The sequence below is a fragment of the Natrix helvetica genome, assembly GCF_964273705.1.
Source record: "Natrix helvetica genome assembly, chromosome: 1".
NCBI classification, from domain to species: Eukaryota; Metazoa; Chordata; class Lepidosauria; order Squamata; family Natricidae; genus Natrix; species Natrix helvetica.
In genome coordinates, this window is record NC_138548.1 from 368627392 (window position 1) to 368649575 (window position 22184).

The window sequence follows — 22184 nt, forward strand, 5'->3', positions numbered from 1 at the left end:
AGCATTGTTAAGTGAGCTTCACCACATTTCGCCACGCCCATCCAGTCACATGACCACCAAGCCACACCCACAAAATAGGCCACACCCACAGAATAGGTAGTAAAAAGAAATTGAAACCCATCCCTGGGGGACGCCCTCACTCAATCTCAGGTCCTGTTGCAGGCACCACGCTTACAAAAGACATTTCACGAAACTTGGGTCAGCTTTAGAGAATGGCACAGAAGCCAAGAAAGAGATCAAAGCTCATAGCCTCAATGAAAGACAACCATGAGAAGAGCCAAGTTAATCTATGGGAGTGGAAAATAATGAATCTGGCAACAGCTTCTTCACCTTACACAACCTCTCAGTTGGAGAAGGGAGGTTACAGCACTCTTCCAATAGCTGAAATATGGTTCAAAGAAGCCGAAGGGCTTTTCGCTGTTATTTCAATGTCTGGTACATATTAAGTGAACCCAGTGACAAGAGAGGATATTCTGGCTGAATGAAAGGAAAAATATTCCAGGACGGGGAGAAGTTTCAGAACTGAGCTAGTAAAGCAGAGAGGCTCAGTCCCTCTTTACTGATTGTCTTAATACAAAGAGCAAGCAATCATCAGTCAGAAAAGCTCTAACTGGGATTCCTGCAGAGAGGAAGGGTTGGGTTAGATAGACTAAGGTGCTCCTTCAAATTTATAAAGGTAAAATAGTATGATGCAGTCTTTAATATCAAAATTAATATGTCACAGTCCTGGATCTTTGGAACATTGTGCTCTGAGTGGTTGAATTGGTAAAATCTGTTGCCTTTTTGTAGTACAAGAAAATGGAGATGGTTCCCCTCCTTCTCTTTTGGATTCCTCCTCCAAAGGGACTAATTGTGAGGGATGCTTCAAGGAAACCCTTACCTGACACGGCTGCAGCCTTAGAGCCTCCAACCTCCCTTCACCCTCCTTCCTCCTCCTGGATCTGAAGGAATAGGCAGCCTTCAAGACATGTGCCAGTGTCCTAAAGGCACTATACATATAGAAGCCCTTTTTGAGTTTGATCCTATTCGATCCCAGTTGGGACTTCAGTGTCATTTTCTGGGAGCATCTTCTCCGGCCTTTGACAGAAAAGACGTGCTTTGAAAAAGAACAGGAAAAACACTGAGCTTCAAAATGGGGATCCAGAGAGAAATATGGTTCAAAGCCATCATCTCCTGGACTTTCTTTCAGCATAAAAGCAAAAGTCAAAATGCTATGCACGTATCTCAGAAGTCTGTGCTTTTTCATGAAAATTTCTTTCAAAGCTGTGATGATCCAGACTTTGCCTTCAATGGGTCCTGGCATATCTTCAAATGTTGAATGGAAGGGAAGAATTCTGTCCAAACGGGACTCATATTCCATGAAGTGAACAAAGACATTGACTTGTCTCCACTTAGAGAGGGCATCCCTGAGGGATCCTGTATATCCAGTTGTTGAGAATCGTTGTGACATAACAGTACAAATTCCATTCTTGACAAGCATAGGAGTAAAAGTCCTCATGAAATTCTCTCCCTCCTCTGTGTCTGAAACAAAGAGACCGATCAAGGTCCATCTGAAATGAAGAAGCAGTTGGACTATTCCTGGGTAGTGCGTCCCTTGTTTGGGGATTAACGGATAGAAAAAAGGGAAATGATTTTTATCCCTCAGGGCCCCTGAAGAAGATATAAAACGGATCTGAAAGGGCAACAAAGAATACTGTGTTATATTTGGGATCACATTGAATTTAAAATATGAGCTTTTAACAAATCCACATTTGTTCTGATGTACAAGTTAAAATAGATTATTGTTGACTAACCATTAGACCAGCTCAAGACACCAATTAATAAACACAGAATAGTGACAACACTGTATATGTAAATGGAATAGAAGAAACAAATTAAGTAAAAAGAAATAAGAATAAAAATGCAAATTTTATTTATTTACCCCTACAATTTACCACAATCAGATCAACATCCGCCAATCTGAACTGAATTGTTTTGTTCCAATAAGGTTTATATTATGTGCAATTTTTGAATTCTGACCACAGAGAATATGTTTTTTTTTTTAAAAAAAAAGGATCCCAATAGATTATTCTACTAATATGGCTTAAAGTACTGATCTCTCTCTTTCTTTTACAACTGATATTGAAATAATGGAAGTCCATTTTCTATCTCTGGAGCTTCACAAATACGATTGTTTTCATTTCAAGAGACTTGGTTATATCTTCCATGTTTAACCATTGTGTCCAGCTGCTGAAATCTTGCTCGAATAAACACATCCTAAGATACAATACAGTGCAATGAAATGCAATAGCAGAGTTGGAAGGGACCTTGGGGGTCTTCTAGTCATTGTGAACCTTCACTTTCCTCACTTCATCTTTACAGGCTCGGGCTATTTGCTGATATTCTGCCTTAGTTACTGTATGTCCCCCTCTTTCCACTTTTTATACTTATCTATTTTGTCTTTCAATTTCTCAGAGAGTTCTTTGTGCAGCCATGCTGGTTTCTTTTGGGAGCTGTTAGTTTTCTTCTTCATTGGTATTGTGCTAGAGTGGGCTTTTGTAATCTCATTTTTTTCAAAATTTCCCAAGCTTCTTGAGTTGTTTTCCCCTTGAGGATTCTCATCCATGGAATTCTTCCCAAACTCTCTCTAAGTTTATTGAAATCAGCTCTCTTAAAGTCCAAGACTCTAGTCTGACTTTGTTCTACTACTTGTGTTTGCATAATGTTGAATTCCAATATTGCATGGTCACTTGCCCCCGGGTTCCTGTGGCTTCAATACCTTCTATCATTTCCTCTCTGTTAGTGAGAATTAAGTCTAATATGGTTGATCCCCTTCTCTACCTTTTAGGAAACAAAGTTGTCTGCTAGGTTTATTAGGAACCTGTTGGATCTTCCACTTGGTACAGAGTTTGTTTCCCAGTTGATGTCAGGGTAGTTAAAATCTCCCATTACTATCGTGGTGTGCTTCCTACATACCTTAGTTAGCTGACTAGCAAAAAGTGCATCTACTTCCTCTGCTAGGTTGGGTGGCCTTTAGTATAGACCTATGGCAATGTCATTTCCGCCCACAACCTTTAATATTGACCCAAATACATTCACAATAGTTCTCATCATTGTTGCGCTCTATTTCTGTAGAGATGCAGTTATTTCTCATATATAGTGCAACTCCACCTCTTGTTTTATTTGGTCTATTTCTTTTAAATAATTTAAATCCTTCTAGCTGTATGTTCCATTTGTTGGTTTCATCCCACCAAGTTTCTGTAATGGCAACAATATTGTATCTGTCCTCATTTACTTGAATTTCTAATTCACACTGTTTATTCCTCCTCCTCCATTGGTGTATAGACATTTGAGTCCATTTTGATTGACCTTGTGTTTACTGACTACATAACCTGTGTTATGACTGACTGCCCCTATTTTCTTGCCACTTGTGTGATTCATGCACATGGTATGGCACTCATTATTAAATGCTTGGTTTTGCTTGACAGCAGGAGTGATAATCTTACCCACACAAACATCTATGTTGCATGCACTGATAATCCTATGAATTTTAGATTGCTGGGGACAGAAATTTTCTGTATCAGTCAATTCTTTGTCCCTGCTCTTCAGTTTAAATGTATATCCAGAAAATCTATGAATTTAATGCCAAGTAACTCAGTCCCTTTCTTGGATGGGTGCAAACCATCTCTTTTGTACAGTTTTTCATTGGACCAGCTGCAGAAATCATGACTAATAAAACCAAAGCCTTCCCTTTTACACCACTCCTTTAGCCACACATTAAACTCTGCTACATGCTGGCCCTTCCCTTTTTGTTATTTATATACTGGTAAAACCTCTGAAAAGATAAGCCTACAACCTATACTATTAAGTTCATACCCAAGCTGTGGAAATCATTCTGCATAGAAAGTACATGTTTTTGGGACAGATCATTTGTGCCAAGATGTATAATAGCATCAACGTCACAGTCCTTACTTGCATTCTTGACTATCTTAAGAACACACCTCTTGTCTCTGCTGGCAGTAGCACCTGACAGACATATGACCTCTTTTAAAACCTCGATATCCTTTCCTAAATTTACATCCCTTATGATTGAATCATCAACCAGAAGGTGACTTCTCTTTTTGCATACCTTGCTCTTCTTGTGCGACTGATTTGTGATACCAGGTTCCCCATTTTGCCTTGCTGAAGTAAGTTCTTCATTTTTGACCACGATCCCCTGCTTATTTGAATCATCATTATCACAACTATCTTGGCCTGTCCCTTTGTTGTCCCCATTAAGGTCAGCAAGGGCGCTATATCTGTTATACTAGGTCACAGCAAAAGCTTTGTGTTTATGGTTCATAGCTCTCATCCTGCCAGATCCCACGGTTGTCCAGACTGCTCTTCTCCTGCAGGATCTTTGCGGTAGAGGAGGCTGATAGCTTGGCATTTCCATAGAGTGGAATGGCCGAATTGGACACCTAATTTCTGCTCGGAGATTAGAGATTCTAGATAGTAATCTGTCTATGTAGACTAATAATTTGTTTACAAAGGGGACATATCCAAATTTGAAAAGAATACTGCCAAAGATAGGTGCTAAACAACTATTACATTGAACTGAGCTGGTCATTTTGAAATCAAATCAAATCACAATCTCAAGCGCACTAATCTAGAATGTATTATTGCTATTTTGGTTTATAGATAGATGATTCTACCTAGTTCTCTTTGTCTTTCTGACCCTCCCCCCCCCCCTTGTAGCCAGAAGCTCCAATCACCAGCCTCAGGAAAGTTCAAATGAAAATCAATGGTTTGACATTTCTTCATTTCAGTACTTGGTGATTTAGAAGGTCCATTTGTAGCAGCTCTTCTAATTTAATATGCTAAAAATACTGAGAATGGCTATATCTTTCTCTGCTTCCATATCCCAGATTCTATGTGCAGCAATCTTTTTGTTTTTGTTTTATTATTTGTATTTATTTGTATACCACCTGGATTATTTTGTAGCTTGTTCTCCAATTGTTCATTGGAGACCACAACTCCTAATATAATTTGTCAATTCTCAATTATTAGAAATCATTAATTATAATTTTGTCTCTTTCATAAGACATAATTTGGGAAGTTTGTTGGGTTCCATAACCATATTCCTTGATTTTAGGCATAGAATAAAATTGTATACATTCCAAAATCAACTCTTAGAGCAGTAGCTGAAATCCTTTTATCCATCTCCGAGATACTTCTGAGATGCTGTGATTGGATTTCGCCTAATTGTGATATATTTTAAATCCCAAACAGTAAGGGAGCATCCTTGGCATTATAGACATTAATAAGTGGTGCTAAGGAAGGTTGGTTTCTGTGATTTTTAAGCAGAATATTAACTGCTTCCCATTGTGTATTCCATGGAAATATTGTAATTTTGGTTACGATCATGAGCAAAACGTGAGCTTTCCATCAGTGCTGCACCTGGCTATTATACAGAAGTCCCTTTGATTGAACACAGAGCCTCTCCTCACCTTCACAACTGTGTAGCAGAAGCCCTCAAAGCAACATGGATGATGTCATGTCTCTTTGGATCCTTGTTTCTTCCCCACTGCATATCCCAATCCCAGCCATGACACCTACAATGGCTGTACTGAAAACCAGCTCTTGAATTTCCATAGGAAAAATATAGTTTAGATACACTGCTAATCCCCCCACCCCTGCACATTAACAGATAGAGAAACATACACAAACAAACCTGTGGTACTTTGTAGGGGGCTCCTAATGCTGACATCAGGGTGAAGGAATCCGTCCTAGCTAAATCAAGAAGAGCCAAAAGGTTGTCCTTCCTTCCACAGCTGTAGTTGGGAACATTGGCTTCTCCAGTCGAGAGCATGTCCAGCAAGGCATCAGAAGTGCCAAGTGTGTGAAAATAGTTGTCATGCATGTTGTAGCCAAGGGTGAGGTTGTGAAAGAGTTGGGGGTTCTTGTTGACCGCTTGAAAAGCTAAAACTATTATTTGGATTTCACCCTTAATAGTAGATAAAATTCTGTAAAATAATGCTCATGTTATCATAAACATTGTCTGCAGGAACAATTCCTATTCAGTCTTAAACCCATTTTTACCAATATAAGAGGCAAAATATAGCCATCTGCCACCATTTATTTGTTATGAATATTGAGAAGATGGAATGGAGAGAGTCCTGTTTTAGAGTTAAGAATCACAAACACAAAGAATCAAATCATTAAAGTAGAATCACCCTAAAAGAAAGAGGATGTTTCATAAGTGACCCAGAAAAGCAGCTCTATAAACAAGTCATCCTCTATTGATGTAAAAATCAAATATTGAATATCAATCAGCATTTATAATAATATGTAAATGGGCTGGGCAGAGGCAACTATGATCCTCTCAATAAATACTTTAAATAAAAGTCATGATTCAAATGTTGGTCAGAATTTGACAGGGAGCAGAAAATAATCTAGACTTCTTTCAGGATTTTTTCCTGCCCAATCTTTGCATCTGTGTCTCTCCCACAAAATAAGAGAAAAGAGGGAAGCTAAAGAAATCAAAGTAATTCAGGAAATAGAAGAGGTCCTGCTATTAGGAGTAAGTGAATAAGAAGAAAAGAAGGAGAATGTTAGAATTGCAAAGGGAAGGATTTGCAATTCCATCACAGTGAATGACTTACAGGGGAGACTGACTAGAAGGAGCCATGTTGAAAGTCTGCATCATAGGTGATATTTGTATTATAGTGCGCAGCATACCAATGAGATGGTCTCCTGGCCTGTAATAGCTCCATGGTTTTTGTCTATCCTGAAGCTCCAAACTCAGTGGGCACTTCATTCTCAGCTTCCCAGAGACCGGCTGGGTCACCACCAGCATCAGAACCAGCAGCTGGAGCTCCATAATTTACAGGGATGAATCAATTCCCCTTCCTGTTTCTAAATAAGAATGAGAAGAAGACTTTGAAGAGTTCAAATAATTCTCACAAGATGGAAATGCCACTGGTTTTCCTGATTCAGTCATAGAGAAACTGAGCTTCTCCTAGAAAGGAAAGAAACCTAGATTTGAGAGCATAGCCACTGCCTGTCCCAAAACCTGTGTCTCATAGAGCAGGACCTGAAGCATTTATACTTTTCTGATGTAATATTCCCTCCATGTTGCTTGAGTCTGATGTTTACTTCAAAGTCCATCCATGGAGAAGTGGCTTAAAAAGTTACAACAATGGTGATAATTACAGGGAGAAGCAATTTCTCCTTTGAGGATTCTGAATATCATCAGAGCTCCATGTGCAGAGGAGCTGTGTGAAAAATACATATTAGTGAAAAGTTATAGAAAGTCTAGAAAGTGATGCTGGAGGAAGAAAGTTCAATACTCGGGGAATAGACTTTTGTTGTCCTTCTATGTGGTGTCATGTCTCTCAGTGTGTTCTGGGGAAGATCACTCAGAGCTACAGAATTTGGTTACACTCTAGTAGAGACCACTTATTTCCAATGCTTCCTGTCTTCCAACACCAAGAAAGCAAACATTGACCTTGAACCCTGCCTAGTGTTAAGCATGGGGCCTATGATTTTATTTTCTATTAGGTTTCATATATCAATCCTAAATTGGGCTGATTTCAAAATTGGTTGTGCCTGAAGAGAAATTTATTTCTCATCTGTTCTAGAAATATTAATTTTTGGATGATAGCTGATTAAAAGACAGGAATAAAACGACCTGTGGATTGTACCATTTGGCAAATAGGGTGAAAGTTGTACAGTGGATAGAAGTTGTTATTTTATTTCCTTGAAACTCTATTATTCTTCAACGTTTATGTAAGATACTGAGATGCTCTATTTTTTCAAGTGTCTTAATTTATTAAATAAACTCTCACCTGTGAGGTCTGAAGCTGTGATGGCAGCAGTGTCCCCAGTAGGGTGAATGATGAGACCGGATTTCTTGATACATTAACCCAGAAGCTGGTTTGGGGTTTTTGGGTGATCCGTCTTCTTTTTGTGTAGACAGGCTTTGTACGGTGGGCCCATCTCTGAGACTGTGTGTGAACATGCCTCCAAAGATTGCCAAGTGCTTGGTAGGCATGGTTAAGAATCCCTGTGTTCATGACATATCTGGGCATAGAATTGGGGGGATAATTTCTCTTATCTGGAGGAAGGGATATTGATACGTACACCTTGGCCTATAAGAGTTAACTTGGGTTTTTAATGAGAGAGGGGAGCTGTTGCAATAGATATCACCATTCTGAGAGTGACAGATGGAAGGTGGGCCATATGTTTTGAGATCTGATCTGTTACTCAAAGCTTATCCCACTCTATGGCTTCTACTCTCAGTGCCTACCTACCAAGTTCTGATTGTTGCTTTTGAATGCCAGTTTTATGCATAAGAAGTTTTCTTTCATAGGATTTGTGAATCCAGGTAAGTCCTGTGCCACTACCTGAAATGGGCAGGTGGATTGGGTCTAGGATGACCCCCCCCCCCCAAATGTGGTAATCCTTGAGTGTAATTTTGTGTAGAAAATGAAAGACTTGAAGGAGTCCGTTGAAGGAAAAGGTGAAGGGAGTCTGATCAAACATGTTAGGATAATCCTTTCAAATTTCATGGAGATATGGGCCATGAAACACCAGTATTTCCCACCCTCATTATCTCTGCTAATAGTAATGGGGTAACTGTTGTGGCCCAGCAGGAGCCGTTGGAGTTGCCACCAGACTCCGACAGCGAGGTGTCCTCTGAGTCGGTTCAAGAGGAGGTGGGGGACCCTGGACAGGGTTCCGACGCTGAGCAGGGCGCAGAGAGGCTTGTTGGCCACCAGGGGGCGCCTGAGGCATGGAGCAGTGGTGAAAGCCAAAGGAAGGGGGCTCCTGATGTCATGCCTTGGAGCAGTGGGGAGGAGTCACAGGACAGTGAGTCAGACATCAGCAGTGAGCTATTAGATGCTCGTTACCAACGTGCTACCCGGTGTAAGGAGCAATTGAGCAATTACAGGAGATAATGGCTCTCAGCTGCTGATCATTAGACTCCTCTCCAGACTATAAAGGGACTGCTTGTGGACACACCCTTTGCAGGAATCAACTGATCATTGGAATTGGAGAAGCTCAGATCTGTGTCGTACTTTGGCAGGCTGGATTGCTGCTAAAGGTTGTACCTGGATTGCTGTCAATCTGTTCCCTGGATCTTGGCAGGCAGGAGTGCTGCTAAGGTGATTATCTGGAGCTTGGTAGCTGGATTGCTGCCAAGGGGTGTCGCTGTAGCTGGATTGCTGCCCAGAGTGCTATCTTGACCTTGGCAGGCTGGATTGCTGCCAAGGTGGAACCTGTATGTCAATAAACATCATTGAAGAGACTTTGTGTCGGAGTGTCTTGGTATACAAGAGGAGGGGGTCAGAACAGGTAACTATATCTAGGGTGACATGCTTCTTATTGTTTAGGGAGATCCACTCAGAACATCTGCTGGGCCTCAGGGAGATTTATTCAGGCTATCTGGAGGATAAAATCATTGAGATTTGTGCTGACCTGGACAGGGAAGGTCAAGGTGACTCCTAAGGAATTGGACAGGGGTTTTTTTGGTTTATTGTTTATTTATCAAACTCTTAGCCCCCATCTTCCTTGTAGAGGGGCTCTTCCCTGAAAGATCCAGAGCCCCCCACCCCACCTGGACCTTGACAAGTTGAGTCATGAGCTTCCATGGATTATGTGGGTTCCTTTTTTTATTCCTGTCCTTGTTTTGTTATCCTTCCCATTTTTGCTTTGTAATCTCTTACTCCACTTTTCTTGTAGCTAATGTTTCAATCTGTGAAGCCTGCAGAGTCTTTGGGGCATGGCACCATCTACATTTAAATATATCAATAAATATAAAAGCACATGACTTATTTTGTTGAAGCATGTGGAGGTTTAGGTGGATGTAGGTTTTATTTGGGTTTATTTTGGACTGAAGAAACAGATTTCCTTCTAAAATAAATTTGTGTGGAAATTTTCCTTTTAACTGAATAAAATGTGGACATTTGGGATTGCAGTTCTAGGGCCGTGATTGATGGGCAAAAATGTAGTGTTTGCAGATGATTGGGGTGAAAATATAGCTGGGAGGGTTGAGAGAGAGGGGAAGAAAAAGGGAAATGGGTAAAGGGAAGAAGTGGGGTAGTGAGGAGAAGCTGATCTTTTAAAAATCAAGCCAGCGTTATGGGCTCCAGAAGAGAAAATTCACCAGAAAGCCAATAATGGCAAACAAGGTGGAAAGACTTTGGGGATGTTTTGAGAGACTTTGAAATACTGAATAAGGAGATGAAGCGGGGAAAGATGAGAACTGAATTGTTTCAATTGTGTTAGGTTTTGGGTTTTTTTAAAAAAAAAACTTTTTTAACGATGTTTCTTTTGTGAAAGATTATCTTCTTTCAACACCTTTAGTAAAGTTGATTTTCATTTAAATCTGGGAGTTGACCCATGGCCATCTTGGACCTGCCTCAGCTTGGCTCAGCTACTGACTCCCCAAATGAGACTAGGATGAATTTTATCTTCTATCCTCTTCAGTCAGATCAACTTGATATGCCAAACCTGCCAGGAAGTTACAGGCTATAAATAAATGTCTTCTATTGGAAATTCCTCACTAGAAGTCAGAAAGTCTGTTCAGCCCCACAGCCCAGCGAAGCTGGAACTGAAGGCTATGAGAGAGGAAGCCATGAAGAGGAGAGAACTCGATCTGGAGCTGAAATGAAGGGAGGTTGCTGAGAAAGAGCCCATCAGGAGACAGAGAAGGAGCACCAACACCAGTGAGAGACGTTGAAGTTGCAATACCATGTCATCTTCCCCAACTCTCTTCTCCCCAGGAGAACCCATAACTTGAAGGAATGGAGAAACCAATTCATAAAAGACCACGAAAGAGATGAGCTTCAGGCGTCCCTAATTAACCTTGAAGATGCTTTGCTAAGCTTACAGCAGGCAGAGCTGGGAGGGGAACCAGGCAGCCTCTGGTTTTCATATTTATCCCTGGAACAGAATTTTCAAATCTCAGCCACTGTTAAAAGTGTGGATTTCGGAGAGCACGTCCGGTCCCCGAAGGCGATGGACGTTCGCGTCCGCTGCTCGTCTTCTTGGTGGGCTCCCTTTAAGCTTAGGGGGAGCACAGGGAGCCTTGGAGGGGCTCCCTACCATAGGGCGGCTTGTTGGGGCCCCCTGGATCGGCGGCGGCCATAGAGGGGTCTCCAGCTTCGCCCCAGGAGCCGGGGAGCCTGGGGGGTGCGCAACAGCGTGCCTTAGCTGAGCGGAGCCTGGAAGGAAACAACTAATCGGACGTTATAGCTGAAATGCGGTGAGGTGGGAAGCTTCCCTCAATCTCCTTTTTAACTACTTAATTGATGAACAGCAGCCTTTCTTAAACTGTGGTTTCAATCCTTTGAAGTGTTAAGATTGGAGGGGGGGTTTCCACCACCCCCTCGGAAAAGCGGCAGTTGGAAAATCCCTCTCTCTCGGAAGAGAGAGAGAGAGTTAAAAGTTACTTTCTCTTCCTTTAAGCAATGGGAGGATGATTTCTTGCTACAATTGCAAAGGAGGACTGCTGAGTTGATTCTTTTAAACTATTTTATGGAAACTTTGGACGTTGCTTTCTGATCTCCTGTGAAGGCGGAGCCAAGATGGTCAACTTCCTCCTTCTTCTTTGCACTTATGAATGAAGTTTCCCTTTTGAAAAAAATTCTGGCTTTGTATTATACCTAGAGATCTCCAGGAGCCTCTCCTTGCACGTCTCTCCCTTGGATTTGGAACATTTGATTTATATCACCTGGCTTGGAGCTGTATAGAGACCAACATTCTCCTCTGGACTTGCTTGCCTTATGACTTCTCCCGGTTGTGTCTTTCCACAGACGCCATTTCTTTGTGCAAACTTATAGCTATCTCTGAACTTAATATGGGTCCTAAAAAAATTACCGCCTGGTAAGCCGTCTTAGGCCCCAACATCTTCTACGTCCAGCCCGGTCATCCAAAAGACACCATTGGCTTCATTTTTACAGCCTAAAGCAACTGAAGAGAGCTCAAAGGAACTATCTGTTGATCAAATGTTTCAAACTATTATAAAGGGACAGGACGAACTGTAAAAACAACTGGCAGATTTAAGTGATCAGCTCAGAGAAACCCAACAACAAACAACACAAAATAAACAGAGAATAGGTGTGCCGGAGGAGGGCGCGACTGGGCTAAGGGAAAAGGTTAAGACATCCCAGAAGGGGAATGTAGAATTTGAAAATCATATAATAAAGGTGGAATTTGAGAGAATGTCTTTTTTTCTTAGATTTCAAAACTTGCCAGAAACAGAGAATGAAGATCTCAAGGAGATCATGACCACAATCTTAGCAGAATATATTAAAAGAGATAAACAACAGCTATGGTGGGATATTGATCTGATTTATAGAATTAATTCAGCACACGCTAGAACACACAACGTGCCAAAGGAAATACATGTTAAATTTCTTAGAAAGACTACAAGAGATTAGGTCTTAGGAGCTCAAAGGGTGGAACCGCTAAAATATAAAGACAAAGAAATAACCATTCTTAAACAAATTCCAAAGAAAGTAAGAGATAAGAGGAAGAAATATTCCTCTTTAGCAAAGAAATTATATAATAAAGGAATCTGGTTCAGATGGTTATTGCCAGAAGGAATGCTGATTTTCTGGGAGGGCAGTAGAATTAGAATCAACACAGTTGTGGAGGCGGAGGCCTTCATTAAAAAACATAGTGCCCTCCTAGATGAAACAGGGGACAGTACACAAGATATGAAGGAGGGAGGGGCCGTGGCTCTGCCAGCAGACAGTAGGGGGGGGGATGCAACATTCAGAAGATTCAGATCACAAAAATGAGTTGAAACATTATTTCAATTGTTGTTATAATGTAATTTTTGGAAGTGATTCAAAAGATGATTGAATATATTGATGATTGAATGTAAAATCAAAAGCTGCCAATGTTTATTCAAATTTTGATGTTTTTTTTTCTTCTTTTTTGTAAAAGTTGTGAGATTTGGGGGGATTTCTACCTCCCGCATGATGTAGCTGTCAAAATTTTCTATACCTATTTGCCCTTTTCCTTAAAACATTTGTAAAAACCAATAAAAATTTTACAATAAAAAAAAGTGTGGATTTCAACACCATGCTGGCTGAAGACTCCTGGAAGTTGGTCCACAATTTCTTACAGTCGCTGAGTTTGAGGAAGACGAGACTTGATGGTCTCCAAGCAGAGGTGGTTTTCTGCTGCCTTGGGTGAACTGGTAGTGGTGGCAAAGGGAGGCTCTGCCCACCTGCCTGGATCCTTCTGCGTATGAACAAAAGTGTCACAAGCTCACGAGGAAACCGAAAGTCAAATAAATTGAAAGTCACCACTGTCTCCAAGACTCTTCCCAAGCTTTTCATTTGGCTTTGCCTTTAATGTCCAATTTCACTGCATCTTCTACCTTTTTATCTGATTTTAGTTCCCATTTCCCTTCTCCCAAGGTCTCTAATTTTCCCTTCATTTAAAAATATTTTTGAATATTCTTTCATGTTTTTTCCCACTCAGAGCTGCCTCTGATCAGAGTTTCCTTATAAGAGAGAAGATTTCCCCCTTCAGCCCCGCCCCTCTCTCCCCCTAGTGGCTGCCCCTGTTGCTAGCCTTTCCCTATTGTCATGGCAACCCAGCAGCAGCCAATCAAACATGAGGAGAAGAGACAATGGTTGCCTGGGAACTCAGTCACCCATCAGCCTCATGGAGAAGAGTTTGAATATTCTGAGGGTAGAACAAGAAGCAATGGGTGGAAACTAATCAAGGAGAGAAGCAACTTAGAACTGAGGAGAAACTTCCTGACAGTTAGAACAATTAATCTGTGGAACAGCTTGCCTCCAGAAGTTGTGAATGCCCCAACACTGGAAGTCTTTAAGAAGATGTTGGATAGCCATCTGTCTGAAACGGTATAGGGTTTCCTGCCTAGGCAGGAGGTTAGACTAGAAGACCTCCAAGGTCCCTTCCAACTCTACTATTGTATTGTATTATTGTATTGTATTGTATTGAATAAACAAAGGGGGGGATTTCAAATAAGGATGAAATAAAAACGGTTTTAAGTGTGATGAGAAGGAGAGAAAAACAACTGAGAGAAATGCAGAGGGAGGGGAGGCTGAAGTCCTGGAAGAGCCTTTCCCCTCCCCCACCTAGACATGGCTGCCCTGGAGAGGTTCTCCTCCAGTGGAGGCTCTGGGGCAAGTGGGAGCAGTGGTTGCCCAGGAGAGCCCGGCCGGAGGGTCTTCAGGGCCTACCAGGACCCCCCGGATGCCCCTTCCTCAGAGCCCCAGAAGGTCCCTCGAGGAAGACCCCCCCCCAACTTTCCACTTGGGTTTAGGCAAAAAGTGTCACTGGATGATTTCAGACTTTGGACTTCCCTCCGGTTTAGGATGAACTTCTTAAAATCTTTCCCTTCCTCCTTTCACCCCCTTCCTCCTCCCAAAACCTACATTTCTTCAATAAAGGACACACACACACAAACACACACACACATACACACACACACACACAAATACACAAACAACTCTGGGAGAGAGAAACCTATTCATCTTCCACTCCTCCCCCAGCCCCGAATTAGCTGCTAAAACTAAACTGTCAGGGAATTCCTCCCTACTTCTAGGTTGGTTCCAAATCAGTTACTCTGACTGCAGAGTTTTAAAAAAGTAGAGAGAAGGCAGGAAGGAAGCAAAGGAAACATTGTCAGTGAGGTCAGTGTGGCTCAACTGCCTCTCTGCATGTGAGGAGGGTCCCTCCCTCAGAAGAGAGCTTTCTGACCCCACTCCCAGGCTGCCTTGTCTGGATCGGGTTGGGGTCTCCGCCTGCCTTCCTCTCCTCCAGAGACCCCTCCCTGCCCTTGCCCAGAAGGCACCTGAACCTCCTGCATCCCCCACCTCTCTCCCCCTCACTCATGGCTCTCCAGGACCCTCCATTGCCCCAGTTGCCATTAGGGCTCCTCCTTCAAAGAAACATTTTCCAATCATGCCTGAGCCAGGTCAGGTACGGGATCCCCCTGCCTTCCTCTTTTCCAGCCCACCTTCCCCGTCCTTGACAGGAAGGGACATCAACCTCCTGCAGCCCTGTGTGGCCTTCCAGGACCCCTGCTTCCTCCTCAGCCTTCCCACAGCCTTCATGAGGACTTGAAACCACTCTCCTGGTCAGGATTGGAGCTTCCCTGCTGCTGCTTCTTCACAGAGCAACCAGATAAAAGCTCCACGCAATTTCAGTAATTTGGAGTCTGCTTGGCTGGTTTTGCAGGACTGAAGACAGAGTGGGGAAGGCCCATAGCCTCAGCCGGCTGGGTGTGAAAGATATCAGAAAGATCACAGGTGACAAGGCTTTTCAGAAGTGGTTTGCCATTGACTCTTTTCTAGGGCTCTGACAGATTGGCTGGTCCAGGTTCACCCAGCTGATGTCCTGCCCAAGGCAGGACTGGAACTCATGGTCTCCTGGTTATTCTCCTCATGCCTTGACCATAGTCGTAGCTATGTATCTCACTTAACCTGGTCACTTCACCAGTAGCTGCGTTCGCACTTGCAACTTTTAACCATAGTTTATTTTTGGAGGTTGAACCTGTCAGCTGACGGGTCAGTTAATTATGCGTATTAATTCGGCAAGTGGCTGAAGAATCGTTTTTAAGAGCAATATAAACTGGAGAGATTTTTCTTCCTGTAAGGGCCACATTCACACAGCATGAATGCTTCACCAGGCTGGAGTTTATCAATACCAAAACACGGGGTCTCTGGATTATAGCTTGGAAGCACTTGGAGGTCATCTGGGCTGGAATTTCAAACAAAGCCTCAGAGATAGGAACGTCACAACAGTCACACCATGTGCATCTATAAAACCTGAGGATCTGTTCCCAGGTCCCCCCAAACCAAATTCTGGGTGGTGGCGGCAAGAAATCAGGTCACACCATTCACCGCAATGTGGGCACTGCCACCATCTCAGCTTCAGACCTCTCAGCACAGCATGTATCTAAGAAACCCCCCCCCCCCCAATATATCAAAATTAAATGGCTCTCAGTGTTTTCATCAGTATAGAAACAAAACTCAGAAAGTGTCAAGGAACAAAAAGGAATATTTCCATGCATTCTGTGATTTTCTCTCTCTCCGTCAATGATGCAACCTCCCATTGTCTTCCTGTAGTTTGGGAAGCAGCTCAAGTCTTTTCTTTTGAAGATATATTTTTATTCCTTACATATAGATATATTGAATACAGTGTAATTGTCCTGGAATTCCACTTACCATAAAACAAAAGTAAAAACATGTGTACTATTTTAAACAGTGCTGGTGTTGTACAGTAGTTTCTGACCATCACTTGATCATAAAAACAATTCAGGCTGAAACTCTATATCAGGGGTGAAATCTAAAAACATTTCCTTCTGGTTCTGTGGGTGTGGCTTGGTGGTGGTGGGGTCATGTGACTGGGTGGGCATGGCTATGTAGTCATGTGACTGTGGGGTCAAAATACAGAAACTCCCTTTAACAATATCCTGCTGGAGCAGGGGTTGGACTAGATGACCTCCCGGTCCCTTCCAGCCCTGGATTGCTGCGCCTAGTGCCTCATTTGTGGTCCTCCCTCCCTCTCCTTTTTCCCTCCCGCTCTTCTTTCTTTCTTTCTTTCTTTCTTTCTTTCTTTCTTTCTTTCTTTCTTTCTTTCTTTCTTTCTTTCTTTCTTTCTTTCTTTCTTTCTTTCTTTCACAGTATGCCCATCCCACGTCGTTTTTGTCCTAGTAGCCCTCAGGGAAGTCTTCTGGGAGTAAAAATGGACCCCCCAAACCACCAACCCTGTTTTTGGCCTAACAGGCCTCAGGAAAGCCTCCAGGCTGCTTTAATAGCAATAGTAACAGCACTTAGGCTTATTTGCCACTTTACAGTGTTTTACAACTCGGAAGGATGGAAGGATGAGTTAACCTTGAACCAGTGAGAATCAAACTGCTGAACTTCTGGCCTTTGGCAGTCAGCAGAAATAGCCTGCAGTACTGCATTCTAACCACTGTGCCATCACAGCTCTTTCATCAGCCATAAAGGGCGTGAGTCTAAAGGCCTAATGGCTGAGCTCTCAGTCCTAAGGATCCTGTCCACTTCCTGAGGCCCAAATGGTTCCTCTCTCCCCAGAGAACCAATCCCTCACAAGGAATCTCCTCTGGGCCTTTTGCCCTGGGCCACCTTGGTTGCCAAAAGGCCATTGAATTAATACACTCCGTTTTCTGACCAATTCTTTACATCCATCTGACCAAAGGTTGTGGAGCATGGGTGTCAAGCTAACTGGGTCACATTGCCATCATGTGACATTTCACGACTTTTCCCCCTTTGCGGAGCTGGGGTGGGCGTGGCCTGCACATGACGCCATTTTGACACCCCTCCTATAGAGAATTAAATAAAGTGAACAAGTTTTATAGATGGTAGATTTTATTCAGTTTGATTGCCCAGACCTCCTCAACAGGTTTCAAAGGTTTTACATCTAAAAACGTTATGCTGTCCTAATTTGACCTATTTATTAATTTATCTCTAAAGATGTACATATGCTGTTGTATGTTTTTCCTCTCTCTCTTTCCTTAGTGGTCCCTGAAACATTTTCTGGTTTCTTCTATGGTTTAATTCTACCTTTATAAAGAACAGTGTATTTTCTCTCTATTGCAGAACAATAACTATTTTTTCCAAAGTTGAAATACTCCAATAATAGAACATGAACTCAACCTTTTATGAATAATGAATAAAAGTCATTTTATTCATATAAAATAATGAACAAAAGTCATTTTCAGGGATTTTGTTCTAGTTTGGTACATTATAAGAGAGAGGAAGTAGTCATAGAAAGAAGAGCAGGCACCCATCTCTTCATAAAGGCAGCCAAAGTCCACCTTAAAGTAGGATAAACTGTATCCAGATTGAGGATTGACATTTCAGATTCATCCCAAACTTCTCTTTTCAGGGTGGAAAGTATCAAGAGATTTTCTAAGAGACGTTAAGGGAGCAGCTTCTCTCTCACTCCTGGGCTCATCTTCAGAGTTTCACCCCATTTGTGACTCCTCCCATTGTGCATCTGCCTGTTGACTCACTCAGAGTTTAGAGAGATGATGTCTCTCCTTGTGGCCATTATCCAAATCATAGTGATTTATTTCTTCTCTTGGTGCTAAATCTCTAAAGACATTTTGGAAAGCTTCAAGGTGTCATACAGAGGAAGCCATAGGATGTTTCCACTTTGATAGTACATGAAAGCCTTTTTGGCCAATGTCTTTGCACTGGAAAATCTTGGGGTCATAAGTGGCCCTGGAGAAAGAGAGAACCTTGAAGGCTTTTAAGACAGGCAGGAGCTGCAAATGTGAAGCCTTGTCTGACTCTGCCTGGATTAGGAAACCTCCGGACCTTCCGTCTTGGAAGTGGGCTTTAGTTTCTTCCACCTCTTCCGATCATCTTGCCTTCAAAGCAAGACTGGAGACTCCATCAGGAACACAAGTCATGTTGCTGCTTCTGCTGCTTCTTCTGTCCCAAGAAGTTCTGGGACGTCTCAGAGCCAAATGCATCCTGACTCTGAAGAGGGATGAGGTGCATCCAGAGAACCATTACAAGCCAGGAGAGTTTCTCATTGGTGGCATTGCCTCTGCAACAAGGATGTTTCTTCTTCCATTAAGCTTCAACAAATCTCCTTTGACTCAAATTGCTCAGTATGTCAAAATTCCTGCTCAGAATTAGGGCCTCTCCATTCCACCCTAAATTCTAAAGTTCCAGCCGCCTCTCTTACAATGAATGATCTGTTTGATCTGCTAGTTCTTCTCTCTTTCTGTCTCATTTCATCCTTGGATCATCCTTTTCAGCTGATGAACCTGATTTGAAATTCTCAAATAAATAACCAGTAGAGGTTTTCTATTTTTCTTGACCTTGAAGAAGCAGCTTCTGCTTTTCTTGACATCCTCTCAGCAGAGGTGGACTTTGGATGGAGAAGAGAAGGTGATTCTTCTCTTCTACCACTCTCATGCCCAATAAGGTCATCAGAATGGGTAGAAAAATGCAGAAATGTTGATTTTTTTTCTCTGAAGTAAAAATGACATATCCTCAATTTTATTCTGTACCACCTGTTAAATGAATGGATCCCATTTCAGAATTGACTTTTCTAAAATGTCTGAATCCCATTTGAGTGATTGCCAGTATCTTTATCACACAATGATTTAAATGTCAGCTAAGTCTCTATTGTGGACATATCAACACCTTCAGCACTTGTCCCATTTGTTAACAGTCATAGCTGCTCATTTTTTGTGCCATTGTGGGTGTCTCTGTATATTCCCTTTCCACTTGTCACACTTCCAATTATTAATTATTAGAAAAGATAAATAGGCAAAGGGACAGAAAGAAATGGAAAGCAGTCTGAAATCTTAATCAACAGCAAGAATAACGACAATATGAAGAATAAGCTAAAGCTAAATTTAAAACTGAATTATGTACAAATGGTGAACATGTAATAGCAAAAATGTATAAAGTTTTAAGCATTTGAAACAAGATGAGGCAAATTAGAGATAACATAAGGACAATTCTAAACACCTTAGAATATTATCAGGTCCACTATGAGAAGCAAATGGCTTTGATCTTCTTGGATGCGCAGAAAGCCTTTGATAACGTGAATTGGACATTTATGATTCAACAAATGGAACAAATGAATTTTGGTAAGAATTTTATTCAAGCCATACAAACGATATATCACAAGCAAACAGCCAAGATAATGATAAATGGAGAGCTGACGGATCCAATTGAAATTAAAAGAGGTACGAGACAAGGCTGTCCACTGTCACCACTGCTTTTTGTTTTAACATTAGAAGTACTAAATAGAAAGATTAGAGAAGAGGAAGAAATAAAGGGAATGACCATTAAAAAGGAAGAATACAAGTTGCAAGCATTTGCTGACGACTTAGTCTTCATCCTTGAGGAGCCATTTCAATCTGCACCTAAACTGATAGGAGAAATCGAGGCGTATGGAAAAGTTGCAGGTTTAAAAATAAACAAAGACAAAACAAAGATTTTAACAAAAAATATACCCCGAAAACAAAAAGAAGAATTGGCGGAAAATTTGGAAATGCAAATCACAAATAAAGTTAAATATTTGGGGATCCACCTAACAGCCAAGTGCAGCACTCTCAAAGAAGATAATTATATTAAATTGAAGCAACAAATTGTAACAGACTTGGCGAAATGGAAGAATCTTCAATTATCAATGATTGGTAGAATCGCAACAATTAAAATGAATATCTTACCTAGACTGTTATACCTGTTTCAGACTATTCCAATTAAGTTGGGGAAAGGATATTTTGAAGAATTAAATAAAATAGTGTTGAAATTTATATGGCAAGGGAAAAAAGCAAGAATAAAATGTAAATTGTTACAAGATTCCAAATCAAGGGGAGGGTGGGGTTTACCTGATTGGGAGTTATACTATCAGGCAGCTAGTCTGATGTGGATCAAGGAATGGATAATGCTAAGAAATGATAGGCTTTTGAATCTAGAAGGTCATGACCTGCTGTTGGGATGGCATGCATACTTATGGTATAAAGGAACTAAAAAACATGGTTACTTTAGAGACCATTCTATAAGAGAGGCTCTGTTATTAAACTGGCAGAAGGTTAAGAGGTCGCACTACTTGAAAATTCCAGTCTGGATATCAACTATTGAAGCCTTTTCATATCCAATAATATTTAAAAGGGAAGAAGCAGTTAGATATGCTGAATTATTGAATGCAGAGGGTGAACTTAAATCTATACAAGAATTGAAACAAGAAGGTATTGAACTCAATTGGTACTCATATGTGCAAATACATTCTAGATACAATGAAGATCGAAAAAATGAGGGTTTTTATGATAAACTGACTGAATTAGATAAAATTTTAACAGGTAACGATGAAAAATTAATTAAAAAATTTTATGATTATTTATTAGAGGTGAAATTATATGAAGAACAAGTGAAAGGAACTATGTTAGCCTGGGGAAAAAACTTTGGACATGGGATTGATTTAGAAAAATGGCAAAAATTGTGGACTCAAAATTATAAAATGACAATGTCAACTGCATATAAAGAAAATTTGTATAAGATGTTTTATAGGTGGCATTTATCCTCATCGAGAATAGCAAGAATGTCGAAGAATAAGTCTGAAAAATGCTGGAAATGTCAACATACACCGGGCACATATTACCACATGTGGTGGACTTGTCCTGAAGCTAAGAGATACTGGACTAAAATACACATGTGGTTGGAGAAAATGATACATAAACATATAGACTTGAAACCAGAACTTTTCTTATTGGGAATAATACCAGAAACATACAATAAAGACTTGAAATATTTGATCATAAATGTCTTAACAGCTGCTAGAATTGTATTTGCTAAATACTGGAAAAATGAGAAAGTACCAACAGAGGAGGAAATTGTTCGGAAGATAATGAACTGTGCAGAAATGAGTAAACTTACATTTGAAATTAGAGAATTAGAGGATGAGCAATTTTATAAAGTATGGGACTTGTTTTATCAATGGTTGGATAAAAAAACTTGGAAGTGAATCTTTTCTTTTTCTTTACCCTATCTTATATGTAATAATAATAGAAAGTTATACTTAATGTTTTGAAAAAATCTCTCTCTTTTTTCTTTCTTTTTTTTTCCTCTTTCTATACATATTAAGCCTTTATTATGAAATAGACCATTTACTTATACGAGATAAGAATAATAATGTATTTAATATATAAGAGTGAGATGATTTAAATTGTTAGGTATGATTATGGCTGGTGACTATTTTATAATATAAAATGGAATAATGATGATGTAATGAACAATGGATGTGAATATAGATTAAAATATTTAATGACTACATGGATTGACAAATAATAATGGGAAATTAAATTTGGAGTTGAGGATGATTGGAAACTTTAAGATTAATGGAAAATAGAAATGTCTTATATGAAGTAATGAGTTTCTTTTTTTCTTTGACTTAATCTCCACTTTTATCTTTGAGAGAATGGTGATACAATTTTATAAAGACCTATTGCTACCTAGTACATAATTGTAGAGATAAAGAAATAAGGGTTGTCATAAAAGAAAGAATACTATGGTAACTTGAACATGCAATGCTCAATGAAATATTTAACTATATTTAATGGATAATTAGTGAACGCATCCTTAATTGTAAAAACCATCGCACAAAAACTTGTAACCAAACGACATGCTTGATGAAAATGTGTTTTTTTTTTACTTCCCTGCTCTTGTACCTTATGT